The sequence below is a fragment of the Quercus lobata genome, chromosome 10 (genome assembly GCF_001633185.2).
Source record: "Quercus lobata isolate SW786 chromosome 10, ValleyOak3.0 Primary Assembly, whole genome shotgun sequence".
NCBI lineage: Eukaryota > Viridiplantae > Streptophyta > Magnoliopsida > Fagales > Fagaceae > Quercus > Quercus lobata.
This window is the reverse complement of record NC_044913.1, coordinates 34,288,810-34,301,952: the sequence shown is the minus strand read 5'-3', so window position 1 is coordinate 34,301,952 and position 13,143 is coordinate 34,288,810. Positions and strand designations below refer to the sequence as shown.

The window sequence follows — 13,143 nt, the reverse complement described above, 5'->3', positions numbered from 1 at the left end:
AAAAAAAAACCATGGGCACCCTTTTGATTAATGTCAACTCTTTTCGAAATCCTTTTTTAGAGTTATTGTTTTCACAAAAGAGACTCCCAATTCTAACATTTGCTTATTCAAAAGAAAACCTTTTGTCATCTTTTTACAAAAATTTTGAATTGAAATTCCCTTTCTAAATTTGGATAAAAAAACCAAGGTTTCTAATTGAACCATGGCAACAATTTTCTCAAAATAAAATAGTTTCTAAACTCTTTCTTTTTCCATCTATTTACCAAAAAAAAAAAAAAATGAAGAAAAACCTTGGTTTCCAACAAACCTTGGAATCCATTTTCTTGAAAATAAATGAAACCTTTCCTCACCAAAAAATGATTTTTCTAACCTCTCTTTTCTAAAGCCAACGTTCTTTCCCCCCACCCCCCCCCCCCTTTTTTTTAGTCCTTTTTATGAAAACAATAAAATCTTTTAAGTCTTTTACAAAGAAAATGGGCAAACTTGTTTCTTTTTCTTCAAACAATCTCTTTCTTAAAATAATTTGTGTATTTCTTTTTAGTTTTTAAACTTTTCATCTTTACACATTCAAGCGTGGTTGTTTTAAAATTTTTCTTAAGAATTGCATCATTTAGATATTTGTGCCTATGGTTCAATTTCATTGAACCAATAGGCACCAATGAAGCTTACATGATTCCCTCTCTCTTATTGGCACTAATGTTTCTTTCTATTGTATTTTTTTCATGATAAATGAGAAAAAATATGGTGGATGACAACAACATTCTACCTTTCTTACACTCCCTCTTTTATTTTTACATTGTAATATTCATGTGTAGTATATACATATTCCCATGCTAAATATATAGTATATATGTAGTTACATGCTAAATATGTAGTATATAAATATTCACATGCTATTGTATATTACTTCACATGATATGTTTGTAAATAAACCCCTGAAATAAATATTCATGTGCTACATTATAAATAAAAAATTCTCACACATATGTATGTATATGTGTGTGTGTGTATTTTGTTTGTGCAAAATTTTTTCAAAAACCAAAATGCTAAGTATCCAATTTTTTCACTGAAAAAAGATAACGTTAGAATTAAATTAAAATGGGGTACTATCATTTGGATAGGCGGTGTGGGGTGCCTAACACCTTCCTCACACGTAACCGAATTTCTGAGTCCAAAATCTTTGGTTCGAGACTTTTGGTTTAAACTCTTAAAATTGGTTTAGTTAATTAGGTAACTTAGAAAGAAATGAACAAATAGGTGACCAATCACACTTTATACAAAACCAATGGTTGGTAGCGACTCCTAAAATAAAAATAAGAAAAAGGATCTCACATGCACACACCTTACCCTAGATTCACATGCACACAAAGTGTCATGTCGCCAAGGACCCAATGTGCAATAACTAAAAAAACAAAAGAGAAAAACCATTTCACAAAGGCCCTTCTTTAAGAAATTTTTTGGGGCATCCACAGTCCTAGTCTTCTTTAAATTTTATCTTCCCACCTCCTCACAGCCAAAAAAATTCAAAATCTCCTCTAAGTGCCAATCGGCACTTGAAAAGTCCCTTTAATTGCCAATCAGTAGTTAAGGGTCCCATCTTTTGTCAATCGGCACTTGGGTCTTGTGCTCACTCTAAGTTTGTTTCATATAATGGCGTCTCTTTTATTGATTTTCAGCTGTAATTTGATTTTAAATTTGATTTTTATTCATTCTTAAATAAAATAATGTTACTATTAATCTATATCATCTATATATATATAATAACTAATAGTCGAAACGTTTGACTTTTTGTTGACTGTGCCTTATTGTGCCACGCGCCTACACAAATTACTGACATGTCATTTTAAAAAACACCGAAACATGATGTCTCTTCTTTTGGCCAAATGTACGACATGTTTCGATAAGATGCAGAGACAGTTGGAGAGAGAGATCTAAGGAAGCCATCTTCACTATCAGACCGGTCTCCCTCCATCTTCCGGTTCCACATAGTTGTAGGTAAATTTTTTTTTTTTATTCTTTCATTGCCGCACAATACATAACATAAGCACATTTAGGGCTCATTACTCAATCTCACCGACCATTGTTTGACAAATCCTCTTCTTTCTCCTCAGTCTCATTAAAACGCAGAACTCCCTCTAGCCTTTCACTAATTTGCTTTATGGTCGATTCAAGCCTTTGCACAACCAAATTATTGTCCAACCTCCTGCCAACGTCAAACCCCTTTGGGCGTTTAATAGAATTTAGTTTTGGGTATTTTGGTTGGCTGGTTTTGATTTACCTAATTAGGTTAGATTCGGTTTTAATTAAGGTTTTGATTTAGTCTCACACTTTATTTGGTTGGCCTTATTAGGTCTGTCTTTGTCTGTCTTCTTCTAATTTTTAGAGACCATGTTCTCATTTTTTTTTTTTTTAACAAGATATATTTTTTATGGTGGAATGCTTGAAATGAATAACAGAAACCTACGCTGTAATAGTTCTTCATCGCATGAGAGGAGAATAGAGGCAACCCCATTACCCTCAAAGTGTTCGGCAAAGTGCTAAGGTATAATCTATAATCATTTTTTTTTTGTTGGTTATGTGATAACAAAATTATGATTTTAATTATCAAATATAAAAGTTGAATGCTTCTATTAATTGTATATGATGGCTTAGATTGATTTTATTTGTTATGCATTATTTGTTTAAAGGGTAGTGTTTGTAGTTTGTGGGGGAAAAATAGAGAGATATTATTACTAGAAAAAAAAAGGTCCCTATTTCCTTATAAATTATAACATTCTACCATAGTGGTGGCTATCACAATTAGATTGCAAAACTAATTTATTACCAGTGCCGGGTATGAGTAGATGGAATCCACCACCTACTATATGATTTAAAGTATACTGGGCTGTTCATTTTCTGCAAAATACTGTTGTTGTTGGGTTAGGAATTGTTATAAAGGGTAGCTTTGTGCAAATAATTGCAGGTCCTTCTAAAAAATATTAGGGCAGTTAGTTGTGTCTTGATTTGATCTTAATGTTGGCATTTTTTATGTTATTTTTGAAACAGAGTTTAGCAAGTGATCTTTGCTATGCAATCTTCTAACTCCAAATTTCATAGCTACGGACTTTTAGTTGTTGCTATTTTAATATTTTATACTCTGTTGCCAGGATTTCATTAGTGGAAATTCAATTTCATTCTAGCCAATCTAAATAGGGTTGTTGTAATGTTAGCTAATTATGCAAGTTGAGGATATCTTCATTCTCATAGTAATAATGATTTTTTTGATTGTTATTGAAAAATTGTATGAATCAAATTATGAATAATTGTGGGTTTTTATTTAGTATGTTTGGGATTCAAGTATCTTTATATAGCTGTTTTATTTGTTTTATTAATTAGCTACTATTAGTTTCACTATGTGTGTGTGTGTTAAACTGTTAATGATGGCTGGTACAATGACAAAACAATCACATAATGGACTATGCAAATGGACGAAAATCTATATAGTTGAGGGTATCTTGGTGACATTGCTTCTTTGTTTGCTATTGTAACATTGTCATTTTGTAGAACTTTTAAAAGTCAACATGAATGATTATAGCTAGATTTTGAATCAATAGTTCTGAATTTGTTGATGAAAGTTTTATTTAAGTACTTTCAATTTGTCAATGGAATTTTTTTTAAGTAAAAAAATAAATAAATAATGTGGGATAGTTTATCATCCTAATATGATGCCACTCAATTTTATTTGGTAGTTTATACTTTAGAACTCATTCATGATAATGTCTTTCTAATCATGACCGAGGTTATGCATTTACAAGTTTCCAATTATTTGAAGTATGTAGTAGTTTCATTCTCAAAGGTTCTTGCTGCATTATATTGAAGTGGACCTATTTGTGTTTTGAAATTAACTTGAACTCTTATTAAAAACATGGTTTTGTATCTACTCTATGTGAAACACCATAAAGAAGTAAACTTTGACCTTTTAGTTTTAAATTATTAATTTTTTTAGAAAGGTCTTTCATTCACTTCGATTTCTCTGTAGTCAAACTAAGAAGGGTGAAGGAATTTTTTTCCTTTAAAAAAAAAAAAAAGGAAAAAGGCTTACAGATTTTATGAGATGTATACATATTGACTATGATTTTTATGTTGTAGAATAATGAAAAGAACTGAGAAGGAAAAAGGACTTTGTTTAGGAGACACTTGAAATAGGAAAGAAGCCTAAAGGTTGCTTCTAATGTTGCTACACTTGGATGATTAAAAAATTATGTAGACTTGTGCTTATGCATTATATGTGATGTTTTGTTTGGAAAAATTTACATTTTTGTGCTTCTTCAATAAATGATTTTATTTTTTTGGAGTTATGTATATATATGTGTAATTGTTATTTACCTTAATTCTTACCTATCAAAAACATATCTTCTATCCTGATATTGAAATATCTAGATGAAGGATTTCACTTGATCCATTGAGACCAAATTTAAACATGCAAGTGATTCTGCTACCAATAAAAAGATGGACAGTTTGTAAAATGCGACTGATTCTTTTACCCAATTTTGTAGTCTAATTTGCAAATGATTCTAATTGTAAAGTTGAACAATTTGTAACTTGCTTTGGATCCAACTATTTTATGTATGAGACAATATATATATTGGATTTGATCTCATTTTTAGCAACTTTCCCGTGCATTGCGCGGGTTAGTGACTAGTATATATATATAACCGAAACATTTGAAACTCCCACAATTTTCAACATCAGAATTAATTAAATTAAAAAAAAAAAAAAAAAAGAAGAAGCCCAAAGCCGACTCTAAATCCTAAAGTCAACCTGACTCTGAATCCTTTCTCTCTATTTCTCTACTCTTCTCCCCAAAATCCAACTCTGAAAATCAATCCCAAATGCCATCTTCTTCTTCTCTCTCTTCTCTAAAATTGATACTTCCCTAAAACCTTCTCTTCTCGCTTCCCTTGGAAACCAAGTTTTATCATCAATTTGTATCTCCAATATTCCTCCCCAACGCAAACCCTATACCTAAGGCAACCAACGTGCTAGGCCTATGTAGGAGTTTCCTTGGTCTCCACTCTTAGCCTCTATTCTCCATGGACAGATTCAGTCACAGAGCCGATTAGGTTAAATAATTCCCCCTGTCATTCTCTTTCCTATTTGATTGATCTGCTTCTCAAGAAATTCGTTCTCTACGATTTTCTTTAAATCTTATTTTTTGAGTTTCGGTTTTAGGTAATGATGATGATGCCAATTACTCAGTCCCAATGCCAAGTGAATCCTAGTAGAGGTTTGGTTGCCTTTTTGGTTGTCACCGTTGGCATCACCAAGTCTATCTCTATCTCTCTTCTTCTTCTTGTTGGGAAATTTAGACCCCAGTTGATAGAATTAACAAGACAAGATATGATGACCTAGGAAAACCAATGAAACAAACTAGTTTCACAGTAAAAAACCTAGGGTGAAACCTTCTAGTTTCATTATAGTAAAGAGAAGTTTCAAATCTAGTTTCATTATAGTAAAGGGAAGTTTTAATTCCTACTAGTTTCATTATAGTAAAGAGAAGTTTCAAATCTAGTTTCATTATAGTAAAGGGAAGTTTTAATTCCTACTAGTTTCATTATAGTAAAGAGAAGTTTCAAATCTAGTACAAAACTTTTGTCCTTAGACTCTGCAATCCCTGTAGATGAACTTACAGCAGAAACCTTCTACCGCTTCAGAATCTCTGAACTCTTCAATATATGAACGCCACCATTTTTGCACGGATCCCAGTACATGACTAACCAATGATGCACGGCTCCCAGTACGTGACTAACTCACCAACTTGAAGAAAATTGTTGGCTACAAAGTTCTTCACTTCATCAACAATGAAGATCGAGAAGCACTTGGTTACAAAACCATAAGGTGCAAAGACACAGTAGCTTCTTTCAGAGAGAATAAGGCACTCGGTCACCTTTTGCGTATGTTCTCCTTGTATTCTCATATGTTACGGCCTTTAAAATAAGCCTTATATATGTCTAGGGTTGTGAGAAAAGAAACTCTACACAAATACAAAAGCATGGGCCGAAAATCAAATTTGAAAAACTGATTTTCGTAATTCTCGATAAATAGCTATCTGTCTACAACTGTCGAAACCTCGATAGATAGCTATCTGTCGACAGCTGTCGAGCTATCTGTTCGTAGCTGTCGAGCTATCTATCCAGCTTTAGTGAACAACTTTTCTTCACTTGTTTCTTGGTCCAATCTTTATGGCTTTAATACTAGACTTGAACAACATGTTTCTTGAAGTATTAAACACATCCTATATCTACCCAATTACAAGTAAAGTGCATTTTGTCAAAGGATTAGCCAATTACATAAAATGTTAACATATGTTTCTAACATGAATCACATATGTCCTAACACTTCTTTTATGCGTTATGTGAATGATTTGATTTATTAGAAAAGAAGAGCATTTTGTGCATATTGTTGGATTATATATTTGGGTTGTGCATTTTTTTTTCCCTTAGGAACCAATATTGTTGCATAGTTGTTGAATGTTTGGAACATTAAGGTGCTCTTGGTGACATCAGGTTTTAATAATCTTGAGGATTGCTTTTATCTGGACATAATATATCTTTTGTTTTTTGTTTTTGTTTTGCTTGGTATTGAAGGAAAAATTATTTGGCTAGGAATGAGATCCTTCTACTAAAATGTAGATTTGAGGATTTTTCCAATTGAAATGATGAAATTTGCATAGTTATTCATTTGATGAAATGATAGTTACTGATATGGGTTAAAATTCAGATTGAAATTTTTTTAAATGGGACAGAGGCTCAAAGTTGAGTTTTAATTATGTCTCCAATTAGGTTTTTAGTCAATTTAGGGATTTCAATTCCTATCTTTTTGTAAGAAAATATTGTGGATATGGATGAATTTCGTAGTGGAGCCTCCCAACCCTCAAAATCTGACAACCCTATAAGTTTTGCTTTAGCTTCAAGCTTTACTTAAGTTTGATATCTAGGTTTTTTTTAGCAAATCTAATTTAGCTTTGCTTAGATAGGCCAACTTACTTCTAGAGTTACATGCACCAAGCAAATAGGCCTGTGGTGCTGATAATTCTTATAGTCTTAATGCCAATGTGGAGGACATCTTTGTTGCACTAATCTATATTTTTATCACATGTTTGGCCTATTTAGAGAGGACAATGCTGGTCATGCCATTGGAGTTCATGTTAGGTTTTGGCAAAAGCCATGGTGTTTTTTTAATGGGTTTTCTGTTCCCATGTTTTTGAAAGGCCTAAGAATGGGCCTGGTGATTAATTTTTTTTTGAATTATTTGGATTAAATTTCAAAATTTTAATGGATTATTTGTGCTAAATTTATTTCATTGAAGGGTCACACTAAAATTATTTTGTTTGACTGGTAATCTAAAATTATTTTGATTTAGATTGTGGTTTTAGAATTTTCAGTGATATATATGGGCTGTGCGTTGTAGATATATTTTGTTTATGGGGTTCAATAAAAATCTTAGGCACAATTGATTTGATGCTATATAGTTATTGGTTTTGTTTTAGAAAATCTTTAGATTTTTGTCGTTTGTTCATTTGATTTTTGAAAATTTTAAGCATACTCACCATCAAAGAGCCCCGCTTGGTTGATTTGATGCTAAATAGTTATTGGTTTTGTTTTAGAAAATATTTAGATTTTTGTTGTTAGTTCATTTGATTTTTGAAAATTTTAAGGAGCGGATTATGAACTAAACTTTGTAGAGTTGTATTACAAAATAATAGGTGGTTGTTGAGGAGCTTTTGTATACATAGATCTGATCATGTACGAAGGTATGCAGTCAATGGATAATTTTGATAGAGGAATTAGACATATTTTTGGACAGGTACAATACTTTGTCTTATTTTACACTTGTTAAAGGTATGATATAACACATATTGTTATTCTGAGCATGTTTGATGTCCTCAATTGTGTCTTCATCATCATTACAAAACAAACATTGAGCACTAAATACATGTTTTATCAAGCACAATAAAGAAAAGACCTAATCAAATCACATTTTGATGATTGCATTTGTCATCCAATTATGAAAAAGAGAAGTAGTGATTTTGCATGTATATTTAAAGTTATAAGCTTTAGTATTTTTCCACTTGAAAGCCCATGATAGTGCATTGGTTTTGGGTTTTATTGAAAATTTAGGAGAGACCTCATGACTGTATACCCACCCAAAAGTAAACACTTAAGGAATTATATAGTCAAAGACCTCAATAAAAACTACAGCCAAATGCATATCATTTGGGCCAAGGGTGTGAGACCACTCCAGAAACATATTCGTGCATGATAATTTTAACATACATAAGGGCTCTTATGTTTAAGTTGGAGGTGATGCTTGCTATTGATACGAGTTTGAATTCTTCTAGAGGCCTTCATTTTTCTTCATTTAAATTAGTCTGCCTCCCTTTGCCTTTCTTTACGGTTCTTGGTTGATATAGCTCTAGGATATTTAAATTACTACTACACAAATTTGAATAGTGGACAACATTAATATTTTCAATTTTGAATAGGCATATTTTATGACAAAATTAAGTTGGAAAAAACTAACAAACATTTAATTTTGAACTTTAACTATTCTTAAAATTTGTTTTCACTAACTTCATGGCTTCTATTATATTTGTTTTGACTTAACTTTTTATTTAGATAGATATTATTTTTCTTATTTTGCTAAATGTTACCCCAAACCAATGTAATACAATTAGGAGCATTGTAAGGTAATTCTTGATATGTTTATATGGTGTACACAATGCCTCAATCCATGTAAAACTTGATGATGTGGAAGTTGTTAATGTTTGTGAGCTTGCCACTGAGTGGCACAAGACTTTCCACTATATGTGATTTTGTCAGTTATCATCGTTATGATATCTATCCCTAATGCTATAGTGTATGATATTTACATACAAGAGTTATTTGATAATTGATAGTGGATATAACTGATATTGGATATGAGTTGATTCTCTCTCTCTCTCTCTCTCTCTCTCCCCATTCAAATTGTCTCTCTCTCTCTCTCTCTCTCTCTCTCTCTCTCTCTCTCTCTCTCTCTCTCTCTCTCTCTCTCCATTCAAACTATATTCTTTTGATATTTTTCCCTTCAGCTCTTATTTTAAAACTTTATTGTCATCATGAAGAATATGAGTACAATTTAATATTCTTAGTTCTTCTATCATTTTGCAATAATTGATGCGCAAAAATTTAATTTTGTTAAATTATGCATGAGAAGAAAAAAGAGGCCAACCCCATCACCCTCAAAGTGTTCGACAAAATGCTTGGCTTGGAGGCATGGTTTATAAAGATAATTTTTGACCTTAACATAGTCCAAGTTTGTTTTGGATTGTGTTTATCAGTGTACATCTTACAGGTATACTTTGTCTCAAAGCTATTCAATTACTTGATTACTATCAGGTTTAATTGTAAAGAAAGTAAAGTTGAGTTTTTGGATTTTAAGGGGGAATTACTTATGAAGATTGTGCAGGCCATAAGGGTACAATTGGACCCGATGATGTGCAAGTAAGACATATCAGTTGCTGAAGAATTGGGATCCTTTTCTAATGTTGGACTATTTTTCATGTATGAAAAATTACAATCTGATCTTTTTCAAATTTCAAATTTCTTTTATTGATATGGATTGTAGTGACTCCTTCAAGTGAATTTCCAAATCATACACATAGAGGTTTTGCCCTCATTATTATTTTTTTTTTTTTTGATGTTATGTGTATTCATTAATTGTGGCTCATTGTGTATAATTAATTAGGTATATTTTGATGTGATTTATGTTATACAGGTTTTGAGACTGTCACATACATGTTGCAGGTAAACTTTGTCTCGAAGCTATTCAATTACTCGATTACTATTAGGCTTAATTGTAAAGAAACTGAAGTTGAATTTTTTGGATTTTAAGGAGGCATTACTCATTAAGATTGTGCAGGCCATAAGGGTCCAATTGGACTCGGTACTGTGCAGGTAAGACATATCAGTTGCTAACTCGCTGTTTATCAATAGGAAATAGAAAATTTATGTCAGAGCTTTATTATATGAAACTTATTCCTCTTTGTTTCATTTTTTTTTTTTTTTTTTGGCAGTGGATGACAGCAGGTAGAGGAATCATCCAACCCTGAAATGTCTGCAAGAAGAAAAACTCAAAATGATTACAGCTTTGGGTCAATTTATCCTCCAAGGTCAAAATGTCAGAACTCTTCTTTTTTTTGAAGGGGATCTTAAAAGTAGAAGTTCTCAAATCAATGATTCCATCAAAAGTTCATTCTCTTGGGTAAGTATCTTTGTCTAAGCCTTTTTAAAGTGGTAGTCTATTGTTCTATCCTCATAAACATCCATGACTTAGATTTGCTACCAGAAGAAGAAAAAAGCTTTAAGTGGATATTGTTTGGGTTGGTTGGAAAATTTTGATTATAAATAAAATTTACTAGAAATATTTTACAACACAATAAGTTGAAACTTGTGAATTTATTTATATAATTGTTTTTATGTGATATTGTGATTAAGATGACTGATATTTTGGTAAATGATAATTCTCAAATTTAAGTTGGTTTATATATTCTTTATAGGTCTTTATTGATTTCTTTAAGTTATAACTTTGTTTATATAGAACTATTAGCATTTAGATGCATTTGTGTGTTGTTATCTTTAGAATAAATAGATTATGGCTTTGGGAATTTACTTTTTTACCTAAGTAGCTTATAAATCTTAGGGTTTTGAAGCTTATTCCATTATAGTTTGCCATGAGTCCATTTGATATGACCTATTATCTATTACTTTAAAAGAAAAGGTTTGTGGAAGGGCTTTTCTTGGCCCTATTTGATGCTTTGTCAATGGGTATCATGACAACAATCTAAAATCTAATTGGCATGTACAAGTTAGAAAATTAATAGATGGTAAAGTTAGACCAACAACATCCCAAAGTAGCCATGGATGAAGATTAATGTGAGCTTGAAAATTAATAAACCCAGCAGTACAATCACATTTTTTTTTATTGATTCATTTATATTATTTTGTGCAATTTTTGTAGCAGATTTTCTTTTTAGCTATGTACTAATTATAACAAGTAAATATGTTACCTAAGAATAAAAAAATTATCTCTAATCTGAAACTCACAAAGACACACTTCTCAATTTGAGGTAGAGTTGGTTTCTTGATATGTACAATTAACAGACAATTGATCATGAATTTATTAATATATAATGAGTGTTTTATTGAATTGACGGTTCTTTTTAGGTGTGTGTTTCCAACTTCTTTCAATTTTTTTTTCTGCAGTTTTACAGTATCTTCTAATATACTTTGCGAAAATTCTAAAATGGTAATGCACATTCAGCTGGAAAAGAAAGAAAGAAAAAGAAAAGTTGTGCACATCACTTTTAAGGAGTTTGCAATCACATGCTGTTGAATGCAAATTAAAATTGAAATGTCATATTTACATGTTTGCATGCACCAAATTTAATTTTCATATTAAGTTTCCACATACTAACTTGATTACTCATATGCATATTAAATTATTTATTAGATGAATGAATACTCATTCATATTGGCAGTATCTGAGAAGAGTACTAAAGATTCATAATCATATCACTTAACTTTTTAATATTGTTATTGTTGATGTGATGCTACTTTAAAGTAGTGAGAATGGGAATTTGAATTGTGCATGATGATCTATAGAACAAATGGGGTTTGATGGAAGGTTGAATAATCAAAACACTTTGAAATGCATATCATTTATGCCAATGGTGTGAAACCACTCCATAAACATTTTCATGCATGATAGCTTAGTGATTGACTTTGTGTAGAGAGTAGAAAGGATTCACGTTTAAGATAGATGTGAAAGCATTTTTTTTTTTAACTCTTTGCTTTCTCTTTGCCCATTAAATAATAAGTTAAGGGATATAATTTTTTTTTTTAAATATTAAATTCCTATTTTGCAAATTTTAATATTGAAGTTAGATAAAAGAGTTGCACTTATCAAGTTAAAAAAGGACCAGGTTTTTGCATTTCATGTTAAGTGTGTGCTCAATGCTTGATATATTCTTTTTTTTATTTGACATGGCAATGCTTTAGATGATGATTTTCAAACCACATGCTCATATATTTTGATTTTCTTGATGGAAATGATGGACTATATGTAATTTAAAGTTTTCGGTGTTATCTTTAATGTGACTTACTAAATTCAATTGTGGATTAGTGAAACTAAATAATATTATTTTTATTCTGTTAAGTGGACATTTTCATGTGGAGGTCTTTGTTATTGTCAAGGAAGTTAATAAGTTATTTTCTTTTTCAAGGCATATAAGCTGCACTTTTGGGAGATCTAGGGTACCATGGAAAAGAAAGAACACTGACAGGGGCTTGAAAACAACTTTATGTTGCTGTTTGGGACCATGATTTAATTTTGCCTTAAGTTTAAAAATGAGATTACATCATACAAAGATACAATTGTATAAAGTAATGAAGATTTCCAACCATGAGAAGTGGAAGCATATAAGCATACAAATTATTTCTGTATTTATTTGTATGTAAGTTTTTGATGTTAAATTATTGCAATTTTAATGTGGAAATTGTTACTATAAACCTTGATTTATTTGTTCAAATATACAAATTTTATTTATTAGTGCTTAATAAAGAAAAAAATACGTATAATATATTAAAATAAATTTCCTGAACTTTCCCGTGTATAGCACAGGTTAGCGACTAGTATACTATATAATAAAAGTTGGGCTTAGAAGTTGTGGTTGCACCAAATGGCTGCACCAAATTGTAGAAATTTTTTTAGATTTAAAAAAAAAATTGATATAATTTTTTGTGCTTTATCTTCTTCTCTTATAATTTTTAAGTTAATAATAATATTAATTTGATTACAAATATATTATTCTTATCAACTTTTCATCTACCAATCTTTTGATAGACAAAAAAATTTAATTTTTCTCATCAACTTTTCTTCTATTTATTTTTGGATAGACACAAAAGCTTAATGTTGATATCAACATTTTTTTTACTTCACTTTATGAATAATTGTAACACAGTGGGAAGTTTTAAGATTTTGAGTTTAAGACAAAGAGTTTAATTAGAATTGATTTTACTTTTTTTAATGGCAGGATATGTACTCACACGGTTACACGGCTAGCTA

At 30.9% G+C, this 13,143-nt stretch overlaps 1 long non-coding RNA gene across 1 annotated transcript; it reads left to right on the top strand.

The window, feature by feature from the left end:
* Nucleotides 1-1,919: 1,919 nt before the first annotated feature.
* LOC115962605 lies at nt 1,920-12,496 on the top strand. The gene is made up of 7 exons (XR_004085477.1): nt 1,920-1,995; nt 2,457-2,542; nt 9,235-9,581; nt 9,796-9,824; nt 9,913-9,974; nt 10,094-10,281; nt 12,302-12,496. It is a non-coding gene; the product is annotated as an uncharacterized LOC115962605 (long non-coding RNA).
* The last annotated feature ends 647 nt before the right edge of the window (nt 12,497-13,143 follow it).